The following is a 26,664-nucleotide window of genomic DNA, read 5'->3' as shown; positions in this document are numbered from 1 at the left end:
ATCTTGAAAATAATTTTCTATACATTCCCATACCTCATTCCTTTAATATTTCAATCTGGGATGCTCATTCTGACAAAAGTTCCTAAGTTGTTTGACCACTAACTCGGAATCACTAAATAATTATAATCTATGCAATTTCATTTTCTTAGCTAATTCCAGATGAGGAATTAATGCTTCATTTTATACTACATTATTGGTGACTTCTAATTCCAGTTTGAAATATTGATTAATAATTTTCTTTTTTGGTGAAATCAAAAGAATTCCATCCCATGATCCATCTCTGAAAGAACATACATCAAAATACATTCTCCAAATATCATTTTATAAATACTTGGGAATATTTATAGTGTCTTCAATTCTATTTTGTACATTACATTCTTCATTTACATCCAAAATGAAGCACCCTAAGTATTGATCAATTGAATAGATAGGGTGGTTCACAATTTGTCTAACATGAGTAACTATATTTATAAATCTAACTTCTTTGTACATTATTAAATATTCTCCTCCATTGACTGGAATGGTGGCATATGACATATCCATTTTTAAGTGTTGGCATTATGGCACAGGGTTGGAGCTATGGCACAGGTGTTGTGCTTGATGGCAACTCTCTTTCGTAACAGATCTCAGTTCAGGCTTTCAGAATGAAGGAAAAGACATATATGTAGGTTCATCTAGACGAAGGCGCGTATACATGCGGGTTAGACGTTTCAAAGGCACGTATGCGTATACACGCACTTTCATGCAAGGAAAAGCGCGTATATATTGGAGAACTTACCCTTGGTCCGTGGTAGTTAGTCCTTGGTATTTGAACCTATGGTTTTGGACCATGGTATCTTAGTGTTGATCCCAAGTATTGAGTCCGTGGTATTGGTGTATTATGGTTTTGGACCGTGGTATTGTCAAAGGCCTAAAACTATAAAAGAGGAAGGAGATCATGTGGCAAAGCATCATTTGAATTATTATTGAATATTTGATAAAGTACGAGATCTGAAATATTGGTGATTAGCATTGTGGAGCAGATTTGGATCTGAATGAAGGAGGAACCTTAGCGAAAAGAAGGATAAGTTCTATTGATGGGTCATAATCTCTTGGCTTGAATGACAATATCTTTGCATGATTTTGATCTGTTATATATGGCGCATGCATGATCTATAAATCTAATAATCTGCGTTAATCAGTGCCTGAATATTTGAAAGAGTGAATTATCTTTTGTAGATCTGTACGCAGGTTCAGTTCAGCTAAGGCATGTATATACATAGGTTCAGTTAAGGAAAACAACGTATATGCATGTTGTTCCATACGCAGAAGCGTATGCACGCAGGTTTTAGGTTATTAAAGTAGCGTATATATTTTGAGTTGTGATCTTGCTGCTTCTATTTATTGCTACAGTGTTCTGGGTTCAGATTTGGTGTGTGGTACTGTTACTGTGATCTAGGTACAGTCGTCAGAGAAGTGTTTATGTTGATTCAGTTTTGATTGGTGAAAAGGTGATTAGTTGATGCAGAAATTCTTGATGTTTGATTGATGTTATTTGTGGATCCAGTCTGAAAATTTATGAAACATGGTCCCTGAAAGAAAGAGAAGGTTGTAGCCTTTTGTAGGCCAGCACCTACGTACTAGTATCTTGGCTAGTGCAAGAGCTAAGGGGGTTATAGCTCCCTTCCAGGAGAAGCTGGAAAACGGGAGAGGGTTGTAGCTCTCTGCAGGCTGCAGCCTGCGTACTGGTAAAGGACTGCACCAGCACAATTGTAAAAATAATATTCTAATTAAAGAGAAGATAGAGACGAATTGCAACAGGTGGTTTTCACCCACATTGGGTTTCCACCTTATATCTTGTGTTCTTGTGTGCGATTGTCTTTCTGCTCTGTTTTACCGGTCCTGGTTACTGGTTATTTGCTTCTGAATCACAAATTAACAATCAACATCTGAAAGATAAAGTAAATTAAAATTTTGCATTATATACGCGGGTTTTCTTCTGCATAGTTGAGTATATACATGGGTTTAATTAACTGAAGTAGCGTATATCATTTGATTTTGAAAAAGGAATATTTGACTTGATAATACTGATTCACCCCACCTCTCAGTATTATTTCCAACAGTAAGCTTCCTCTAAGCTTAGCACACCAAGAACTTGTAGCAACATGCCAAATTTGGGAGGGATATATGTGACTACTATATCCATTACCACATCCTTTACAGGGATTTGGGGTAAGGTCACTACCATTTTTTTTTATTGGTCCCAAACACTGCACCTTATAGGAATCAAAAGTGTACAAATCATGGTAAGCCTTTTCACCTACAATTGAGGTTAATCCGTAATGATTTTTAGCATTAAAATATAAGATTCTACAGAATCTAACGTATAGTTATAGGGGACAAAATCATGGATCTTTAGAGTTAGATAAAAAGAAGGAACACTCTCATCTTGAATATCAAGACTTGAACCAAAATAACATAATATTTTTCATCTTGAAAACCGATCACATCACGTTCAACATCCACACTTGAAGACTACATCCATTTAGACAATTGTTTCTTATAACCAGGATTTCTTGTTAGCTCAGATAAAGGAATTGGAATCTTAACCTTTTCTAATTCCTTTTATACATTAAAAATAGAAGGAACCACCTTTTCCACTTTTGACTGATCTTGTGACTAGGTTTGTTGTTGTGAGGATGAAGCTTCAACAATCTTGTCTTGTGATACATCAAAAGTAACTTTCTTAATTGGTCTACCTAGATTTTGTCTTGGCCTTAAATCATATATTTTATTAAGTTCAACAATTAGAAATTCTAAAAAATATTGATATTTGGAAACATTATAGGATTCCACATTTAGAACTAAAGATTGATTTATAGGAACAATAACACCTATTGGTGGCCGAATAAAGAAATAATTGATATCATCTATAACTTGTGTTAATTCCTCAATATCTTGATCATCAATCATTAATGGAGGATGACGTTGTTGGTCAGAATTTTGTCTTTCTCTCTATAACATTTGTGGTTGAAATGGTCGTTTTTAGGGTCTCAGAGGACTATTTACATTTTTTTTGCTTGTTTAGGCTGAGTTTCCATTCTTGAGATTATGTTTGAAAAGTTTCTTAACATTGAAGTAATTTATATATTTTGTGATCTTCTTCCTTAATTTTGGATGATGAACTAGCTTTTGTTTTTTATTTTAACTTTCTCTTTTATTTTTTATCTTTGGCTCTCAACTTCCATGATGTTTCTCTATTAGAGTCCACTTCAAATTCATCAATTTGCATGTCTTCCAAAGTTCTAGATTTTCTTTCTCTCAACATTAATGAAAAATCATCATCAAACGCCTTAGAACATCTAACATTTCCACAATATTTGTGGGTTTACAATCTCTAGGAATCTTGTTGTAAATTTTATTATACCTTTTAATGAAATTTGATACAAGTTCATTAGGGCTTCTTTCAATATCCTCAAATTCTATTAAATAATAAACACGGTCCTTCTTTATCCTCAATTGATTTATAAAAATATTTGTTAACTCTGCCCATGAATGAATATAATTTTCTTGCAACTATCTAAAATAATCTATAACATTTGCTTCTATTTATTGGACAAACAACCTCATATATACATCTTCATATTCTAGATTCATATTATCTGCAAAATCCAAAAATGTAGATAAATGATCTTTTGGATTTAGTATCGTTTCCTCATTGTATCTAGGTAATTGCTTTAGATATCCATCAAGGAAATCATGGAGTTGATCTGCTGGTGGTAATATTAATGTTGCATATCTAGTAGCAAAAATTGGTCCCACACCAACCATAATTGGTTGAGAAATTGGTTGTGAACTTGGTTTTTTAGGAGATGAAGGTTTCTTAGGGGATGGTTGCTTTGAAATTATAGGCATTTTTGGGAATCGAGGATGGATGATTAACTTTTTAATTTTAGGAAAAAATGTCTCTTTGCCTTCAGATGCTAGGGATTTGTATAAAATTTTAACTCCTCTCAAATTCATCAGAAGTAAAAGGGTAGGTATGAATAATGGAGGATATAAAATCTCTCGGTTTGAGTCCAGGTAATTTTAATTCTAGTTCTACTTTTGTATCAAAATATTCTAAAAGGGACATAGGGAATTCAAAAGCCTAAAGTTGAAGAACCATTAGAGTGGTTTGTAGATGTATTCCTTTAGAAAGAAGTTCCAAGACTTTAAGAGGTAGATCATACAGATTGAGAGTTCTTGGGATGTATTTTGTGTTGAAAATAGCAACAAGAAATGTTAAAAATAACATCAAGAAAAATCCTAATTTAATTTGTCCTTGAATTAAATCGAACTTATATTCTCATAGAAACTTCTAATAGTTAACTAAGTTCAGTTGACCTAGTTGTCTCAATACAATTGAGTTGGAAGTCTATCTAGAGTCATGTAGAGTGATTCGTAAATTTTAGGGGTCCAGGTTGAGTTCTTTTGAATTGTAATTAATTAACTCAGTCTAACTAAGTTATATTTAGCTAAACTAGTTCAAATAGTTGGAAGAACTAGTAGGAGGTCTAGTAGTGGGGAGAATCTTTAGTGCAGCTTCACTACTCCACCAGTTAACTGAATATTCACTCATAAATAACGCATACATGTCAGTTCAAAGGAAGACCCAGTTGATATTAGAGTTCAGGGACAATGTGATACTAGTTGTATAATTTTTTGAGTTGTACAGATGGTGCATGCAATCACTAGAAGGCCTCTGATGGATTACATAGTTATGGTGAGGGATTTTCCCAATTAAATATGGGCTAATTCTCTCAATAGTTGCACAAGGAAGTAGAGGCTTGACAGGAAACATAATTGGCTAAGTGTTGTCTTGAGATGGCTTGTGTGATAGATAGATAGATTGTACTTGTGTAGGAATTGTTCAGGTTGAACAAGAATTTTATTTTCTTCTCAACTCTTCTGTTTAATGCAATATAGATAGTTAGGGTTTTCAGCAGTTATTTCCCCAGAGAAATATTGTGTTATATGTGATTGAAATTATTCATTTTCTGCTTGTTGTTTTCATTGATCAATTTTGGTTTCCACTAAAGAGAAGATTAGATTCTTGTCCTATGTTTTAGCATATCACATAAGTTGTTGAATATACAAGTAAAAATATACATGGTATTGGAGTTGAAGAAAATATAGAATAGTAGAATTTGAGTTTGTTGTGAAGGTGAAATTGAATTTGCAAGTTAATACTTCAAAGTCAGCAATATGTCATTCTACAGTTTGAGACATGAGTATGCCCTAGAGGGATGCTCGAATTACATAAATTGGAAGGAGAGGATGGAGGCAGTGCTCGAAGAAAATGGCCTCGAGTAGTTCATAGATCATGATATTCCCAAGCTTCCAACTTATGATGCTAAATATCTGGCTGAATGGAGAAAGTGTGTCGTAAAAGTGAGAAGGATTATTCTGGAAGGAGTTTGAGATCACAATGTCTCAAATATCCATAGTAAGGATACTCCATTTGCAATGTGGAAGGTATTGATGGACTTGTTTCAAAATAGCAGTGACCATAGGAAGTTTGCATTGAAGGAAAAACTCAAAAATATCAAGATGGAGAAGGGTGACTCAATTCCTAAGTACTTGACCAAGTTCACCCAATTTTGTGATGATCTTGGAAGTGTTAGGATTACTGTTGCCGAAGATGATCTCGTGAGCCTAGCACTTCTAGGACTTCCCAAGCACTGGCATAATTACCAGGACTCAGTTAATGGGAGGGAGAAGCTACCAGAGTGGGAGTGGTTGTGGTATGACTTGGTACAAGAAGAGTTTTGGTGGAACACTAGAGATGGGACCTCTCCCAAAGAAGTGGAAGAGGAATTTGCATCAGTCAACAAAGAAAAGAAATCAAAGGGAAATAAGTCCCAAGGAAACGTGGGGGACAAGAACAAGGACATGTCAAACATCAATTTTTTTCATTGTAATGAGTATGGAACTATGCCACAAATTTCCCACAGAATAAAGAAGAAAAGAAGGACTCTGTAGTACTAGTAGCAGGTGAAGCTCTAGCTTCACAGTTCGAACTTGATTTCACTCTCATTGCATGTATGACAAACATTGTAATGGGAAGCATGTGGTATCTTGACAGCGGTGCCTCATTCTATATGACGAGGAATAGAGATCTCTTCAGTGATTTTGAGGAGAAAGACCTCAAGTGGAACATAGAGTTTGGAGATGATGGGAGGTATAGTGCAACCGACATCGGTACAATTCCCTTTTAGAGGGAGCCTTCCTCCCCTCTCAGAATCATAGATGTGATGTATGTTCCAAGACTAAATAATAATCTTTTGTTCATCGTGGTATGGAATACCATGGATATGATGTGATTTTTAGTAAAGGAAAGGTTTTCATTAGACACATCACCACGAGATAGATGAAACAGATCAGTGTGCAAGTCAAGAACCTGGGTGCTCTCGAGATCAAAGATGCATGCAAAGCCTTGAGGAGCAAGGAAAAGGTTAGAGACTTGGTGGTTGAGAGGGAACATGAATTACTTCTCAACATCCAACGTCGGAACCAACTTAAGTTAGTTGTGGAGCAGCCAAAATTATAGAACCTGAGAGGAGACCGAGTGGAGACATCCAATCAAGTAGTTTCCTCCATTACAGGGAAATTTCGAGCCAAGTGGGCAGAGGGAGAACATGAAACCATACCTCTAGGTGAGAGGTGAGATAATGTGAAGCAATACTCCCAAGAGTTCAGAAATTGGGTAGGATCCATTGAGGTGTTTTTTGTCTCATGGATCATTACCTTGTACGGGGGCCCACAGTATTCACTAGTAGGAGGATAAGTGTCAGTCATATATTGAGGAGTGCAAAGAAGCATTAACAGAAGTGAAGAAGGCTCAGGAGAAGAGTCAGAAACAACACAATTTTCCCAGTAGACAGTTAAAAACACAATTGATTTAATTTATTTTATTTTGGATGCTTTTTGGTTGCAGATGTTGTAGTAGCAACAACAACAGTGACAAAAGTTTCATGTAGAACATTCCAAAGGTACCGTATCGAGATAGAGTTGAATTCATTTCTTTTTGAGAGGGAGTGTTTAAAATAGCAAGAATAGATGTCAAAAATAACATTAAGAAAAATCCTAATTAAATTTGTCCTTAAATTAAATTAGGAATTAAATTGAAATTATATTCTCATAGAAACGTGTAATAGTTAAGTAGGTTAGGTTGACTTAGTTGGCTCAGTAAATTCAAGTTGGAAGTCTATCTAGAGTCATGTAGAGTGATTCCTAAATTTTAGGGGTCCATGTTGAGTTCTTTTGAGTTGTAATTAATTAACTAAGTCTAAATGAGCTATAGTCAGTTAAACTACTTCCAACAGTTGGAGGAACTAGTAGGAGGTCTAGTAGTGGTGAGAAACTTCAGTGCAGCTTCACTGATCCACCCGTTAACTAAATATTCGCTCCTAAATAACTCATGTATGTCAGTTCAGAGGAAGACCCAGTTGAGATTAGAGTTCAGGGACAATGTACTATTAGTTTTATAATTTCCCAAGTTGTATATATGGTGCATGCAATCAATAGAATGTCTATGATGGTTTGCATAGTTATGGTGAGGGATTTTACCAATTAAATATGGGCTAATTCTCTCAAGAATTGCACAAAGAAGTAGAGGCTTGAAAGGAAAGATAATTGGCTAAGTGTTGTCTTGAGATGACTTGTGTGATAGATAGATAGATTATACTTGTGTAGGAATTGTTCGGGTTGAACGAGCATTGCATTTTCTTCTTAGATCTTTTGTTTAATGCAATAGATAATTGGGGTTTTTAGCAGTTTCTTTCCCCATAGAAATATTGTGTTATGTGTGATTGAAATTCTTCCTTTTCTACTTATTGTTTTAATCAATCAATTTCGGTTTCTGCTTAAGAGTAGAGTAGATTCTTGTCCTATGTTTTAGCATATCACATAAGTTGTTGAATCTACAAGTAAAAATATACATTCTGATTGTTCATGTTGTGAAACTGATTCTGGTGGAAAAGAAGAAGAAGAAGAAGAAGAAGCTTCAATTTTGTGTTTAAGGGAAGCAATTCATACATGTCTCTCTAGATCTTATAATGGTGCAAGTATCTAAGGATCAAAATGAGATCTCATATGCCTATGTGAAGCCAGATTTTAAATCCAGGTGAACGATTTCAGCCTACTATATTCTTATTCACTATTAAGAGGAAAGTTGAGTCATTATCCCAAGGAAAAATTACTTCAAAATTTGTTCCCCAACAACGACGCTATCTGATGTTGTATCTTTGTAGTTAATCCTCAGCCAAAGAATTGTGTCGAAGCATCAATTGTGAGGGGATTTTATTGAAATGGATGACTTGACGATGCAAATACTTATCTATGAATATAATTATTAATCCTTTAGATCAATTAAAGTGTTGGTGTTCCATTATGACATCATATAGTCCTTATAAGTTCTTTGAAGGAATAATGAAGAAGAAATTAGAAGACTAAATATCCTTCCCGAACGTCTAATCAATTGAGCTGAGAGTGAGAATATAGATGTATCTTTATAGTAAACAAAATAATTTTAAGTATAGCATAGAAGCAATAATCTATAAATTTTTGACTATCCAATTAAATAGTTTGTTTAGTTATAACATAATATAGAAAATAACCTTTCTAGGGATGTCGGGTAGACTAATATTCAACCCTTCCCTTCCCAATGTCATACACTATCTCAAAAATATGTAGAAATATATTATGAAAATCATTAGAAAACACTCACATGTACACAAATGATACATAATGGAAAACGAATCTTTTGATTATCTTGAATATGAAACTATTATAGCAGTATCACTCTGAAAATATGCTCTAGATATGAACCCTTCTTACTTCAAATTACAAAGTACATATAGAGTTTTTTCAAAAATCTCTAACCTATTACAACTTTTTCATGAAAAAATAAATTTTTATCCAATACAATTTGGATAATCATAATCAAAATGACTCAAAACATAGGTCCTAAAACTAATTTTGTGACTCTGCACACTATTTGAGTGTTTAGTTTCCAACTTCTTGCTCCAAATCAACATCTTTCTGATTCTGCTCCTGAAGTCTCTGTTTTTTTGCGAAATATTACCTAAAAACCTTGCTTCTTGTTCAATTGATAAGTTCAATGAACTTATCCCATTTATCATAATCAAGATATGAAGATTTATCACCTTTTCATAGGCCTCATCTACCTCGATATAATTTTCAAAAGTTGGTTTACTGAAAAAAGATGATGAATTTCATATGAAATAAACAAATCATTTTCTAAGTACTACAATAAAATTTGACCACTAATAATTCCTTTGACTCTAGAATATTTTGATTTATCTGCTGCTATATCACTTAATCTTTTTTGATAGTCTTCTTGCTAAATTAATCCACCGTGAGAATCCCTCAATGATGGGAGTCCTTTCTATTGAATAATAAAGAACCTTTTGTGAAATTTCTTGATTTGAACTTCTAAATTTTCACTTCTTTTTTTTTTTCCATTTTCAATATTAAATTCCTCTTAGTTGACACTTTTATTACTTAAAGGAATACATCTATCCTATCTTCAATTCCCTTGTCTTCAAATTATTCCCTAGTTTTTGAATTTAGGACCTTGATGTTTTTGGTTACCTCTCTAGTTTTATGGTCCAACTCTTCTTTGATATCTTTAATGGACCTTTTAGATTTCTCCAATAGTCGTTGTTTTCCAAAAATGATTTCTATGGAAGACTAGAAATCTAAAATTGTAGCATTTATGTCAATCCATACTTGTTCCGTAGATTCTGATAAATTTTATGCACTAACTGATTCATCCAAATATTTCTCAAGCTGCTTTGTAAGATTGAAATTATTATGCACTTCTGAGATGTATGCACTGTCTTCTTTTATCTTATTTTCATCTTCCTTTTGCAATGATGCCTTCAAATTCTCAATTTATACATTTACTAATCATAGTTGAGTCATTGCTCTGGATAATTTATTTGTTGAATCATGACTTGGTGATCTTGTCTCCACTATTGAAAGTGCTGCACTAACATTTTGTTTCTTCTCCTTTAGTAACTTTTCCATCTCTACCTCCATTTTCTGTATTTGAAGATTCTGCTCCACAATTATATGCCACATGTTTTCCTTTTATTTTTCAAGTTCTCCCACCTCCTAAGCTTGATGATTCTTTGTCATTAGTAACTTTAATTTATTACACAATGCTTGGATATTTGAATTTATATTTTTTATGATCTCCTACGCTACATCAACATCATTAGGATCCAATCCTAATTTGATGAAAATATCCTCTAAAGTTTTTATCCTTGTATTCTTGGCCAATGATGAAATCATTTCTAACTTCAACTAAGAGTGAATGTTATTCAAAGAAGTTTTCAATCTTGAAATAGCCATGGTAGAACTTGTCAAAGAAGAGTAGGTCATTTCACCTGTTTTCTTATGTAAATCTATCTGGTCTATAGGGTGAATTTGTTTTGTATCAAAAGAAACTAAGGATTTTTATAGTCCTCCATGGTATTTAGGACTGGAACCTTTGGCTCAAGAAATGCCAATTGAAATTGTCCTCTATCAAGATCTAGTGCAAATAACAATCTATTTTGGGTAGAGGATGTTTGTTTCCAAAATTGAGTATATGTAGAAAACTTTAGAATCTCATTCTTTTTCTCAATATCTCTAAATTTGTCAAAAAAAATATTTGGCCACTACAAGAAGGAGAGGTAGATGAATCAGTTATTGTTTCTTCATATGTTGTAGAGTAAACACAAACTCACTTGACACAATCACTGTAGTTGAAAGCTCTATATTTCTAAATTCAGATGATTCTTATTTTGTTTCCTTGGTATTTCTTCTTTTGAAAAATATGAACTATGTTGAATTATACCCTTAAATGATAGGAGGAATGCTTTCACTTGTTCTTTTCAGCTCCTTTTCCTTTGGAAGAGGTGTTTCCAATGATGTCTTACTTGACACATGTTCTTCAACTTCCTGTAAATTTTTTTCCTCCCAAACCTCCTAATTAACATTTTGTTCAATTTTTGGTTTTGAAAAATGAATATTAGGAGAAAATGTCTACTCAAGTTTGATAGCCAAAATTATTCCCAAAGAATCATAAGGCCAGTTGAAACTCATTTTAAACTTCATTTGGGTTAAAAAATTTCTTCTTATTTATCAGTTGCTCTGGTATTTGCTATGAAGGGGCCAATCTGAGATTTTAGTTTAAATTGATCCTTTTGTTTCCTTGGCACAAAATGAAATTCATCTACATTTAGGCTCTACCTTATGAACTCAAAAGAAAAAATCCTCATTGGAAGAAATGCTAGTAGCTTATAGGGTGACAATTCACAACAATAAAATCTGATATTTTTGAAGATCTGATATAAATACCAATATCCTACTTTTGTTTCCTCATTTAAATGTAAAATTAACTTAATTTCAGTTGAAACCCTTGGGACTGCATCACTACTAAGAAGACATAGTGATAAATACAGAAATTGGTCAACAAAATCATTGAATGAATACTCTTCTGAATTATTTTTAACTAATGAGGTCCAATGAATAACAAATTGTGGTTTCCATCTTATGTAGTGGCATTGTAAGCCTCTCATCTTGATGATATAAGAATATGTAAACTAAGATAGATTTATGTTTGAAGGCTCTTTCAACATTAAACATTATAAGAACTTCTCATGAATGTTATCTGAGATAAATTGGCTAAAATTGAATAGGAAAAATGTTTTTTTCCAGATGAAAAGATAGATAGGAATCCTAGAATAACTTCATCAACCCATTCATCACTTTGATAACCTAAAGACAACAAACCATGGAAATTATTTGTCTGTACATTTTAGGAAATATGGTTGAGGAATAAGGCAGATTATGACTCATAAATTCAGATCCTTGTGGTAAAAATGACTCAAAAATATTGGATCTTTCTTGAAATGTAAGCTTTCGGTAAATTTCCATTAATGACTATTGGCTTAGGGGGTCCTGAACCATGTTCAAAGTTAGTTATGTGTTACAGGGAAAAGTGTCTATGTAGAACTGCTAATCCCACTGAGGCTGGTAGCTACCTTAGAAAAAAGCAAAGTATAATTACTTTCGTTTTCCTTTATGAAAGATAGATGAGAGAAGAATAAAGGAGACCAACCTATTTCTTGCACTTGGTTCCTTGTTCGATTCCTCTCTCTTCTGATAGTCCTTTGCTGCTTGCCTTTCTTGTATACCCAGCTTCACAGAGTACCTATAGAACCAAAGCAGCATAACACTATACGAGAACATGGATCTATTATCATAAACAATCTAGGATCAGATCTAAATTGACCATACAAATGCATAAAGCATAAATCACACAAGAGTATGGAGGAAAACTTGAATAGCTTTATTGATAATCAAGAAAGTGCCAAGAGAGTTACAACCAATCGTTCTGACCCAGCATCATCCTCTCAGCAAGTGAGCCCTTCTTCACCTCATGAAAACCTTAGATCACCCAACACTATGATGATGCCTCAAGAAACCAACAGCAATTCCTTACAAGATGCAAAATTCCAGCCCCCTTGGATCTCTGGGATGAGGGATCCATATATAGATGTCTGCAAGGGAGATGAGTCAGCTTGTGATTTGATTAGTGTCTTCCCTCTGATAGTTCTTGATTCCACTTGTAGATTGATGATATCTTACTCATCCCTGGTCGAATTCAGAGAGGCAAGTGTCACAAGAGAAGTTTCTGGAAGATTCCATGCTTCTCCACCTCGTGGAATGACATTACCATTTGTCCCTTCTCGCCCATCGCACCCCATAGAAGGGATTTTTGAAATGCAACGCACCTACTGTGTGTATTTAGGTGAGATGCAACACACTTTGCCTATGGAGCAGGTGAAATGGTCCAGTTTTGACAAGTTCTGAGCAGTTTTTCATGGAGAACTTTTGGGAGAAGCTGTAATCAGTTGACCTTGTTCTTTTATGGGTTGGAACAACACTTTTAGGGACTTAGGAGCCCTTAGTTTATGGACATTTATTCTTGGAGTTGCAGTGCCCAAAAATGTCTATAACAATTGCCCCCTAAAGCATGAGGTCATTAATCTTTTTTGATGTCGGGTGAAATGCTTTAACATGAGGATCTGAAGTTCTTTCAAGCTAGAAGGAGACCTATAATAAGATACAATACAATACATTATCTTCATAGTACTTTCATGATCTAGTTGAGGTGAGCATTCCCATGCTCAGCTTTATAAATTCATTTTCATGTACATAGGACAGACAATCGTCTGAGTGTAAACTGATGATTCTGGTAGAGCCGTCATCCCTTAGATTGGATGATTATCTGTGTAGCAATGATGTACATTTGATGTCTTTATTTTCCTGAATATATATCGCAGCCCGAATGGATGAAACTAGATCCGGGGTCTTCAATCTCATTCGATCTTCACTCAAAGTACAAATCGATCCATTTGAGAGATGTTCTGGAGTCGAACATGGAAAGACATCGAGTGATTACCAGCCAATGATGTAAGTTGTTAACAAGCGCGAGAGGAATCATCGATAATGATAATGATCCTCAAGGTACTGTAGTACAATTCACATGGTGTGAATAAGGGACTTGGCATTGAACACCACGCAAAATCTTTCGGTCGAAGGTCATTGATGTAAACCTGTCACTGGAAGTGAGAAACTTGCCATTGAGGCATGTAAGCTTCAAAGTACTGAAAGGGGTGTTCCTAGATCGACTTCTTGGATAATGAGCTGATGTCGACAAGAAGTGATCCGTCATAGGAGGGCCTTAATGAATCCCACATCAATGAAACGGAACGGAGCAAATGATTTTAATGGAGGTGAAAACGATCTAGTGATATAAGGTTTAGGGTGGTGGTCATGAAAGAATGGAGCGTAAATGTATTGCAGTGGGTGAGACACAGGTGAATTCTCTGAGTGACTTCTCTTGAACATATCGGCGACACTGACATGATGGACCGGTAGCATTAACCCCAAATATGGATGGTGTGATGTGACCATGGTGATGTGACCGGTGAATGAAACAACCCAACCCGACTTGGATGCGGAGTGAAAGTGTCATGTTCAAGAGCGACTTGCTACCAACAAAGTTTCTTCAAGTTTTCTTCCCAATTTTTCCCCAGTCATTGCTGACCAGTACCTCTTTATTTTTGTCAAGATTGAGGAGGATAACATACGCTTGTTCTATAATTTTTCCTTCGGGCAAACCCATCGCTATGTTTTAACGAGCCTAGCGATAGTGAAACTCATTCTTGTCTGTTATGGACAAGTTTGTCGCTATTAGGTTTTAACAAGTTTAATGACAAAGATAACTCGGTCCTTTTCAATTTTAGAGAGTCTGAAAAGGGACGTAAAGGAAACTCCAAAAATCCTTTTTCGTCATCTAATCCCTTAGGTCCGAAAAGGTATAGAACAATATAGAAGGGATGAATTTTCGGTACTTTTAACGAGCCGAACAAAACAAGCGCTCGATATTTTCGTGTAATAATCCCTCAGGTCCAAAAAGATTAAAATCTAGAGGAGGGATAGCACTTCCGGTCACTTTAACGAGCTGGAGAGGCCAATGGCTCAGGAATCTTTTCATATTTTATGAGTCAGTTGAAAAGAGGTTAAAGGAGACTCGTTTTTTGAGGAATGAGTGATAAATTCGGGTAGCATTTGATTCCAGGTAAGGTTTGGAATTTCCCAATCACGACAGTGTTACAAGGATGGCTAATAGAATCACTCTTCACAGCTGTTCCTCAAAAGGGGTAAACAATCAAGTGGAGGTGAATGATAGGCGAATACAAAGTGGAGGTGATGATGAGAACACGACCAAGGCTTCAAAGGCTGAAGTACTACATTCAAGATGGTTATTTACTGGAAATTGGTTCATTTTTTAATGAGCTTAAACATTGGGGGAAACATTTGCTCATTGCTTATGTTTATTTTTTAACGAGCATGAAGTCCGCGTTAAAACTGCTCGATTAATCCAGTCGTATAAGAATGTCTCATATATAAAAACGACATTATTTCAAAGCTTTTCCCCACATCCTTTCTTTATGCAAGTTAGGAAATGACCAATCCTACAAGTTTAAAGGGTTAGAGGACCTACAAATTTAAAAAATAAATGGTCGCTCTTCACTTGCATGCGAAAGGTTTGCATGCCCCCAGGTATAGAGACATAGAGTTTCAAGGTTACCCCGCAATTTCGTAGACAAAACATTTGTTTTTCCGAAAAGGCCTACCACTTTTAGGTTACCAAAGATTGTTCTATTCACACCGCAAACAAAACACTTCTTCGGCGATGTCTACCGAAATAGACAAAGGTGAATGGCACAGACACCTCCACTCACATAACTTTGACGAGGGAATCTTGTTCTAGTCCAACCCCCTTTTCCAATTGTGGACGGGAGTGTCAGACTAGTCATATATCCTTCATGGAAACCTATGCTATACCTGAAGTTTTCCTGCCAAAGCAGACCAAGGTGCATGCCCCCTGGGTTTCAGTCATGTCCCCCGAATCACTCGCGCTCATCAGGTGGACAGACTGGGGATTGATGAGACATTCCTTGCATGAAAAGACCATTCAGGGATGGTATATGACTATTTGCTATGCGTGAACCGGGGAATGAAAGCTAGTCTACGAGCTTGACCACTCTTCCTTCGTGCAGAAAACACATTACTCTAAAGAGTGATGAGACAATGGCTCCCATGCAATAAATATAGTCTCGCCCAAGGAGTAGATTATAGTCCAGGGGTCCTTGGACTACCATTACATTCATGTGAATGGTTTTCCCTCTCAATGTCACATTGGGAAGGATCCCTAACGGTCGACTGGTTCCTTTATCAAAGCCTGTTAGATTTCTTATCTCAGGCAAAAGCGATGGCGAACCAAGCACTTTCCAAGCAGTCGAGGAAAGGATACTCACAGAAGCCCCTTCATCAATGATGGTACCGGCCATAACCATTCTATATATTTGAGCAATGATTCGGAATGGTATACTAGCCGGTAAACGGGGTCTGCCTAGTAGATTCCAGTCAAAGGAAACAACTAGGTTGCTTGGAGGTGGGACCGAATAGACGGCCGGGTACGACTCTGATGAACTTCCTTCCTACGGTAAAGGAATGGGTAAATTTCCCCCATGTTCATCGGAGTCTGTGCTTACGAAAAGAATTTGGACGGTGTCATCCTTGTTCTCTTCGGTGACTGTATCATCTGAAGATGGAACCTCTGAAGGCAAGACCGGGTCAACTCCCGCCTCGACCTTTTGAATTTTGTCTAGTATGGATTCAGATGGTTTTTCTTCAGCGATAGATACTTCGACCGACCACCTGGGCGTGTCAGCCAGATTTTCAACTAGTGACGAACTTGGCAAGAGTTTCTTCTGTCTAGGAGGAAGTCATAGCGGTGAAACCAGATGATCATCCAAAACTCTTTTAGCCTCGTCTAAGAAGGGACAACGGTGTACGGCGTGATCACCTTCACATAGTTTACAAGGAAATTTGCTTTTTTCCTTTTTGTCCAATGGCTTCACTTTCGCTAGTCGATGGTGTATTTTCAACATGATCATCAGATATTGATGACACCAGGTTGTGCAAACGAGGAGACCAGTCCCTTAAGATCTGAGGGATGCAAGGACAATCTTTATGAAAGTGGTCTCCCTTGCAAATGACACATGGCGATTTAGGCCTGGTCAGTGTAGTGTGTGGATTTTTGCTAGATGATGATTTGTTACCCCTTTTCGCCTTTGGCTCCTTCTTCTTCTTCTCTTTATTCTTCTTTTCCTTCTTCTTCTCAGGTACTTGATTTTTGGCTTTACCAGCTTTATGAACCGAAGAGGAAGGAGGAGAGGAAGAATTGGGCGAAGTAGAGGGTTGGGGAGTAATCCTGGAATCATCTAGTTGCTGACTTGATTGTTCAGGAACCGCGGTGTTCTGAACGACGGAGGTTGAGAAAATCCATACGGACAAGCCTATTGTCAATCCTGGAAGCGATAATGTGGCCATATGGGGTGCACCAACATCTCCCCAAGAGGAGAAGGGACTAGGATTTCCTCCAAGGGGAACTCCTTGGTTGGTGGAATCCATTTTCCTCAACCTAAGACCAACATAGGAAAGGTGATGATTATTCCGTTTAAAATAAATTTTAGACGCTTTGACACAACTTTTTTTTTCAATTTTAAAGAGTTGCGAAAAATACAAAAGATTACTGTAGTCGCCTTCAATTTTTAATGAGCCTGAAGTGACAAGTGCTCAGGTGGACCTTTTCCGTTAAGGAGTCTAAAAAGGAATGAAAGGGACTGCTCTAGAAATCTAGGCAGAGGGATTACCAAACCAATCACAAAACTGTAGAATACTTTTATGGTATGGCAGTCAATCTTCCCGAATGTTGTGTTCAATGCATTGCGATCGATAGAGCGGTAGACACGAATTCCTATGGATAAAGGATTAAGCCTATTGTGGTCTCCCAAAATATACTTGATGGTACGTGGGAGCACAAGTCTATACTGGCACTTATCATCTCAAAGTGGAGGAATCACCCAACCAACAGTGAAAACAACAGTTACCAGGCTTTACAATGCCGGAATATGTCTCTAGCCTAGACTTCTAGACGTTGTGCGTTAGGTTCCAAAGCGTTGTTAGATTCATTAAATTTATTTTATAGTTGATCTTGCTTAAGAAATTTTCCTTTCAGGTTCATCGTGTGATGTAGATGTATAATTCCTAAAATGCAATCTAAGATGATAAATAGTTGTTTTATCTTATTTGTGCAATGAAAATCCTAGCTACTAAGGAAAGAGAGACAATATTCTTTCAGCATAGAGCAAAGAGCGCACACTATATGCACTGTCCTAAATCAAACCAATCAAATAGTCTAAATGCAAATGCACATGCATGTATTTGTTTTCAGCCTTCTTAATGTGTGAATGATAAAAAGGAAGCTAATGCGCAAATCTGAATTATTTTTCAAAGTGACAATTACTAACAAGTTTCTTTTCAAAATCAAAATGAAGACAATGACAACACTTTGCGATTTGGAAATGAAAACTTGCTTTCGACACTAGAAAAATTACTGATTCAGATCAAATACAATAGCAACAGGGTAATCGACTATCAAGAACAATCGGATTCTCTTCTATGACTGAAAACGACGCTTGCGACACTTTCAAATCAAGAAACGACAGTACAATTACATTACTTCTTTGTAAAGGAGAACTGAAAATAACTCAAAAAATACATAAAAACATTAAAAGTTCTTTGCAAAATGGAGGCAGAATAACAGCAAGGAAAGGGGTTTCAAATAAAGGTGTACTAACAGGTAGCAAAACTCTTGAATAGATCTGAAAAGAGTGAACACAAAAACCAAAATTTAGGAACAATGCCTAGTCTGATCAGCGCACCTGTAACACAGTGAAACTGAAATGCAACGCACCTACTACACTCAGGAAGTGCACTGAATTTGAGATTCATAGAACAAACAGTGTGCTGGACCAGGGACGAGACTTTGATTGGGTTCCGGGTCACAGTTTGCAGTTCAGTTCAGGGATTTTGGCCGAGCAAGTGGTAATCAGTAAATCAATCACAGGGGTAGATCTGAGGAGGTTACTAGAGCCACCACAAGGGCAATTAGAGAGCTTGTAGATCAATTGTTTAATTCATAAACAAAACCTGGAGATTGGCTGAAGCAGCGTTGATCTACTTTGCACTTGCCTAGCAAATGCAGTTCGAAGGCTAGCTGGCTTGACTTCAGGCTCTGTCTGTAAGTTTATAAAGTAAACAAATGTAGATGAACAAAAAATCTACTCGGTCCCCAGTGGGGTCGCCATTTTGTTACAGGAAAAAGTGTCTATGCATAACTTCTAATCCCACTAAGTCTGGTAGCTACCTTAGAAACAAACAAAGTAAAACTACTTTCGTTTTCCTTTATGAAAGATAGATGAGAGAAGAATAAAGGAGACCAACCTCTGTCTTGCGCTTGGTTCCTTGCTCGATTCCTCTCTCTTCTGATAGTCCTTTGCGGCTTGCCTTTCTTGTATACCTAGCTTCACAGAGTACCTGTAGAATCAAAGAAGCATAACACTATACAAGAACACGGATCTATTATCATAAACAATCTAGGATCAGATGTAAATTGACCATACAAATGCATAAAACATAAATCACACAAGAGTATGGAAGAAAACTTGAATAACTTTATTGATAATCAAGAAAGAGCCAAGAGAGTTACAACCAATCGTTCTAACCCAGCATCATCCTCTCAGCAAGTGAGCCCTTCTTCACCTCATGAAAAGCTTAGATCACCCAACACTATGATGCTGCCTCAAGAAACCAACATAAATTCCTTACAAGATGCAAAATTCCAGCCCCCTGGATCTCTGGGATGAGGGATCCATATATAGATGTCTGCAAGGGAGATGAGTCAGCTTGTGATTTGATTAGTGTCTTCCCTCTGATAGTTCTTGATTCCACTTGGAGATTGATGATATCTTACTCATCCCTGGTCGAATTCAGAGAGGTAAGTGTCACAAAAGAAGTTTCTGGAAGATTCCATGCTTCTCCACCTCGCGGATTGACACTGCCATTTGTCCCTTCTCGCCCATCGCACCCCATAGAAGGGATTTTTGAAATGCAACACGCCTATTGTGTGTATTTATGTGAGATGCAACACACTTTTCCTATGGAGCAGGTGAAATGGTCCAGTTTTGACCAGTTCTCAGCAGTTTTTCATGGAGAACTTTTGGGAGAAGCTGTAATCAGTTGACCTTGTTCTTTTAGAGGTTGGAACAACACATTTAAGGACTTAGGAGCCCTTAGTTTATGGACATTTATGCTTGGGTTTTCAGTGCCCAAAAATGTCTATAACATTATGCTAACCCACAAAACCCTACACTACTGGCCCTTTCGGTAACAACCCGTGTAGCATAGGTTGCAGTCTCACCCGAAGTAGTATGGGGGGATGAAAGGACCAAGTTTCAACATCTAGAGAAGAGTGTGAGATCTTTTAATTCCCTATATCTTCCTTCACGCAGATCTATGTTCCCCTTGATCTCAGTACTACAACTCCCTTTAAATAGCCTCTAGACCTTCGGGTAGGTCTACGATTAGTCTTTGCTGACCCTTAACAGTTGCATCATCCACTTATGCGTATGAGGAATAACCCTAGATTTGAGCTCGTGCAGATATACTTAAGTATTTTAATAAGCATAACAGAATGTGTCACAATCTTCGCAAAAGTACTTAACATGCATTGTGTACAGTTATTAAGACTTATTTTATTGAGTCGCGCATCATTAGATCAACATTTCATAAATAAATTATTCATCGACAACATATATCACAATCATAAATAAATAGAAGTAAATAGATAAAAACAATAATTCTTCAACAATCTTCTTTATTGATCTTCAATATGGTATTACAGACTCAAAACTACCCTATGCACTCAGCTGCGGACTCTATCTAGGCATCTGCACACTTAGTTACAGAGCCTTTGTCTTCTATCTAACCCACTTCTTTGCGCTATCTTCTATTGACTCATTATCGCTTATATTATGCCTGAGACTCTCTAAGAAACGCCTATTTATAGCTTTGTACATGCAATCCCATGGTCTGCGGACCATGGGGGGATCTCAAAACCGACTCAACTTTACATAAACAAGGGATAAAACCCTTTTTGACTCCTAACCATTTATGTGCTCCACATTGAAAAGTCGTGGAGATTTTACATCTTTAACAAAAATTACATCAAAAATTGGGTTTTAACCCCAAAACTGACCCAGGGGACACCATCCCAACAGGCCCCTGACACAAAGATCATGACTCACCCTCGAGTCACTTAGCTGGTGTGACAATCTTGCAACAAATATCCCCAAGCTCCACCTGAACTACTGCAACGTCAACAACGCTCTGAGTGGCTGCCTGCTTGATCTCCTCCAGTAGCTGCTTTGTAGCTAATCCTTCACCAGCCAAATTTATCATCTGGTGCACTTGATGCAAGCCTGTGAGTTTTTCCTGAATGTTGGTCGTGACCTGGTAAACTTCATCTAACCAGGGCCCCAACTTGGCCTTAATTAAGGCCTCCTTCTTTTGTGATGCTTTGACCTGCGCGAGGAGCTGCTTCCCTTCATGCAACTTGCTTAGGTGTTGTGCTAGGGAAATGAAGCACACCATTGCCCAGACTTCGTCGTACTGTTTCTATAGCTACCACACCTCTCTATTTAGTATATGCAGGTTGGGTCTTCCTGCAGAGTCATCACCAACTCCATTGCCTACTCAAATAATAACGAACATTTAGCGACTGCGGCATCCAAAGTGGTCATCCCTTCTTTTACAGTGGCTCCATGATTCTCTTGGACCTCCAGCAGAGTCGATGGCTGCATCTTCGATTGCAACTTGGTTATCTTCATGTGGAGTTCAAATTGAACTCGACTAACATCATCTTTTGCCTCGCACACACCAGCAACTAATTTTCTAACCTTTGTCTCTCATTGTGTGTCCTTGGGAATATGGAGTTCATGCACAGTTCTGCATGCCTCCACGATCACTGACTCCAATCGCGAACTGTGTTCCTGGAGTGCCTCTTTTTCTTCTAGAATCTATGTCTTCTTAGTAAATAATTCCTGATTATTCACCTTAATCTTGTTGAGAACACCAAGTGCTCGTTGTTGCTGAAGCCAAATCTCTCCAGCAATTCCATGTAATAATTCATGCAATGTCTCCAGTTACATTGCGACAAGGTTCAGGCCCATCTTCGTGATGATATCAAGGGGGTGTGCTGTTCCTCGATCTTGGCGTGTATTTAACTTGTAGGTCAGGAGAAGACTCACAAATCCATCGTCGGCCACGGAACTAGCTCTGCACCTGTAGTTTTTCCGGGCGCCGAACTGCCTGTTGCGCCACTCACTTTTTTGACGTCTACTTGTCGCTTAGTTGCTTGGACCTGCAACTCTCGAAGATCCTTTTGCACTCCTCCCAAGGTCTGAATTTACTATTTTTCCAACTATTGTAGTACTTCCGTGGTGACGTCCCTGACTTTATCACCAATATCATCAAGATCAGTTTCCGTGAGCACCAGGGGCTCAACCTATGTTTTGTGCACCTTTTGATTTTTCCTCGACCTAGCTTGATGTTCCAATTCTTGCATTTTCACCATGAAGAGGGTGCACTGCCCTTCCTCGCCTCCACCACCTTGCCCTATTTATATTTATATTGCTATCGAAGGTGACTTGTCACCTTTATGGGTCTCATGCTTCTCCTTGGTGGCGCATTCCTCCTTGACCCGAGAATTTTCTGTAACATCTTTCTTCTTTTGCACAGCCTGCTTGGCTGCCTCCCTTTTCTTTGTGGCTGCACTCTCTACACATGTTCTTGGCCCAACAACTAAATCTAAAGGGGCACACCACTCAGCTAGCTAGCGAGACACTACATCTTGCACATCAGAGTCTGTTACCAAATAAGGCAGGTCATACTACTTCTTGACGAGATCCTTCTGTGCCTAGATATATACCCAGTGGAAGTCAATATTGAAAGCTACATAGGCTGACAACTATGTATACAAGGTTGGGGAAAATCTTGGGTGATGGTTAACTGCCATGTAGCGACTTGCTTCCATCAAGACCCCAAAAATATTCATCTCTATGATGCACACAGGGTCTTCCATGACCCCTAGGGAGGTGAACTACACAGCCTTTAGCTTCTTCCAACGGATGAAATTGGTTGTCCTTCGACAGCTCCCATGCAACTAGAACAATAGATAGCAACAACCAAGCATAATGGAACGGCTTGGTCTCATCTTGTGCCTCATGGAAATTTTCGAGGAACTCTTGGAATAATTATCTTGACCAATTGAATAATATGCCTTTCACACACTGAGTTGCTAGAGATATGATGGGTGCCAGAACTTCATCTGCGTGACACTTCCTCATCACCTTGTCTGCTGACATCTGCGTGGCCAATTGAACGAAAGTTTCATTTATTAAGAGGATAGAATACCCGCACACCTTCTTCACAAGCTTATAATCATTTTTCATGCACTCAGCCAACTCCTTCTCTCCCATATTTTTGCCAAATTTGTTGGCCGGATTTAGCCGTTCATGTGGCAAGTGTGTAAGCCTATGAATCAACATATCAATGATGGGGATAGGCCCTTATAGCCATAAACACCCATCATGTACTAGCGTGAGCAGCTGGCATACACACATTGTGTTAATTGGGGTGTGATGGTAATATGACACCCAAAGTAGGTTGAGCAACCCAGATTGCTCAACATCGTGGGCCCATTCCTTTGTTCCCAATGTTGTCACACCCATGCCTTCATAATATACTCATTTGATGAAGTTTTCTGTCACTAAGTGTGGGAACTTAGCGTGATCGACTAAGTCCTAGTACTCCATCTTCAACAATGGTACTCACGTGAGCCACAGACCCTCAAAATGCACCTACTCAGGTAGCAGGGGTGTGGAAATGGAAATTTTCTCTGAGTCCGGGTATTTTGTAATCTTCGCCTTTCCCTTCCTCAGAGGGATATATTGAGGGGGATTTGTGATGGGCTCTGCTCCTTCGGCATCGAAATCTTCTATTCCCTGCCTTCCTTGGCTTCCAAGTCTACAACCTTCTCTTTGCCTTTTGTCGGCTGCTTGTATTTTTTATGTGCAGGTGTCATGGTATGCTTCCTATGGGAAGCACGTATCTGTACTGACTTCTCTTTCTTCTCCTCTTACATGGATTGTTTCAGTCTTGGAAATCTTGGCGTCGTGGGCACCGTAGGCATAGCTTTAGCACAAGGTATTTCAGGGCCTGGAGTGTCGAATACAATGACCTCTACACTCAAAGCTTCTGCAGGGTTGGTGGTAGTCATCCTCTCCATAAATAACTCACAAGCTTCAAGAGAAACATCTATGTGGGCAAAGAACTCTTCCCAAAATGCTCGGCTCATAAGCAACAGACAACAAATTTTAGAAAAAGCTCCAAGTGTGGAAAGTGTTCTTTGTTGGATTGGCACGCATAATTTATAGGCATTTTTTAATTCAAATCCAACTGTTCCCCCCAAATTTCAATCATTAATGATGTTTCGGTGGTAGATCTTCAAAGGCTTTGGCCTTAAATTTTGCCAACCCACTCCCCTTAATCATATTCTGGCTGTCAAATCATGAACATTGACTCCAATAGTCACTGTCCTACTGCGCTGCACGACACCTCCCTCCATAGCGCATCTTCTAGTGCACAACTTCCTATATTGCAACTTCACCATATTTAGTGCAACCTGCCTACTACATGGTCTACTAACCTTGGCAGTGTAGTTTATAGTCCCGCGCTCCTTTACAATTTCCTAGAGCACTAAGACTATCCTACCACCATATAGTCATTGTGCAGGATCCCTTGTATATAGCTTTAATTATCTTCCATTCAATCTTTCCGGAAAAGGTTCTCCATTCAGCTTCGCGAGTTGAACTACGCTTCCATCTGTAATTTATTTGATAATATATAGGTCTAGCCAATGCATCTGAAATTTTCCGAGAAATTTAGTAAACTTACTATCATATAACAAGAACATGTTGTTTACCTTGAACATGCGAAGCTTGATGTGATGATCGTGCCAGGATTTTTCATGTTCTTTCTGTACTTATTGATGGAATCCGACCAAGAATCGATCCTCTTCAAGCTCCATCAGCTGCACGAGCCAGTCCTCCAAGGCTTTGTGATCTTCCATACCTATGAAAGCTACTATGCATAGACTAGGCACAATATAATCCATTGGAATTACGGCTTCTACACTGTAGACCAATTTGAACGACGTTTGTCGGTCACCTTCTTGCAAGTAGTTCTATATGCCCATAGCACTATAGGTATGCGCACATCCCAGTCATTTCGTTACACGTTGTATATTTTCGCCAACGCATTCTCCAAGATCTTATTAAAGGCCTCAACTGTTCCATTAGCCTATGGATGATATGGGGTTCTCTTCTAATGATAGACCTGGAACTCCTTAGTGAACGCGATGATTGTCTTGTTTAGGAAGTGCGTACCTCGATCACTCATCAACAACTTTAAGCAACCAAATATGATTAAGATAGAATCAAAGAAGAAATTCATTTATGTAGCCCCTATGCAGTCCTTAACCGAATGTACCTCTACCCATTTGGTTGCAGTGTTGATGTAGCGTGCACCTGTCTTCTTTCCTAGAGGCTGAATCGGCCCAATGAAATCAATTGCCCATTTTTCAAATGGCTACAAAGATACTTAAGGATTCAGTGTCAACTCGTCCCTTCGCGATGGTCTGCCGATTCATTGACATGCATCACATGCCCTACAATATGCTTTGCAATCCTTCTACAGTGTTGGCCACCATAGACTTGTGTGCGAAATCTCTTGTGCAGTCGCTTTTCCTGCATAGTGTTGTCATGCAGCTCCTCCATGAGCTTCCGTGAGAATGTTATTTCTCTCAAAATCTGGCGCATATCATCACAATATCTCATATGCACCTATTTTATATAGATGTCCTGTAATCACCAAAAAGTCTGTCACGCACACTACTAGCTCCTTCTTTTTCTGACTTGTATACCCTTCCGTTGCCATCCTTGTAGTCAAAAAGGGAATAATATCCACAAAATGATTGTCCACTACACACACCATGAAGAGCTACCCATCTGGCAACCCTTCCTCCAAATTAGTAGGTTCCTCCCCTGCTTTGATCTGCGACATATGGTAAGGTCCTGCATTCAACCTCCTTGGCTTCACTATGACCTCAAAGCCATACTCCTGGAATAGAAACGATAATTGGCAGATCTACCCCCGCAACATAGGCTTATTGACTAAGTATTTCAGGGTAGAATGATCTGTGTACATATTGAAATTTCCACCCAATAGATAGTGCCTGAACTTTTGAAGCACATACACCATAGCCAATCCTTCATGCTCTGTCTTCGAGTAATTTTTCTCGGCCTTTGATAATTTCATATTTGCGAAGGCCATAGTATGGTCCAACTCTCCTTCACTGGCATGTGTTAGCACTACACCCAATGCAATGCAAGAAGCATCGACATGTACATGGAGTTCCTTCTTCCAATCAACGAAGACCAATATCAGCGTGATGACCATCTTCTCTTTCAACACGTCCAAACTGCACTAAAATTATTCATCCCAACAAAATGTAGCATACTTTTTCAACAGTTTCTCCATGGGCATTGTTATATGAGCATAAGCCTTGATGAACTTCCTGTAATATCCAGTATGTCCCAGCGTCGCGCGCAACTACTTAATACTCTTCAGGGCCTCCAAATTCATTATCACCCTGATCTTGGCAGGGTCCACCATCAGCCCTTTCTTCTACACCACATGACCTAGCAAAATCCCAAAGGGGACACAGGATAAACATTTCTTCAGATTCAGCGTGATCTGGTACCTACAAAACATATGCAACATCAAGCGTAGGCTTGCGATATGGTGCTTCACTAACCCAAACATTGTCAAGTCATCAAAGTATACTTCCAAGAACTTATGAATAAACTCCTTGAACATTGTGATGGCTACACGAGAAAATATCGCAAGTGCATTCTTGAGTCCAAATGATGTCACAATACACTAGAAACAACCCCATTCTACCATGAAGGTTGTTTTTATTGAGTAGGCCTCCTTCCCTCCAACGTTGTCCAATACTTTTTTTTCAAA

This window comes from Pinus tabuliformis, chromosome X, assembly GCF_031772625.1.
Source record: "Pinus tabuliformis cultivar Carrire ecotype Pingquan chromosome X, CPIR1, whole genome shotgun sequence".
Taxonomy (NCBI): domain Eukaryota; kingdom Viridiplantae; phylum Streptophyta; class Pinopsida; order Pinales; family Pinaceae; genus Pinus; species Pinus tabuliformis.
Note: the sequence above shows the minus strand (reverse complement) of the source record.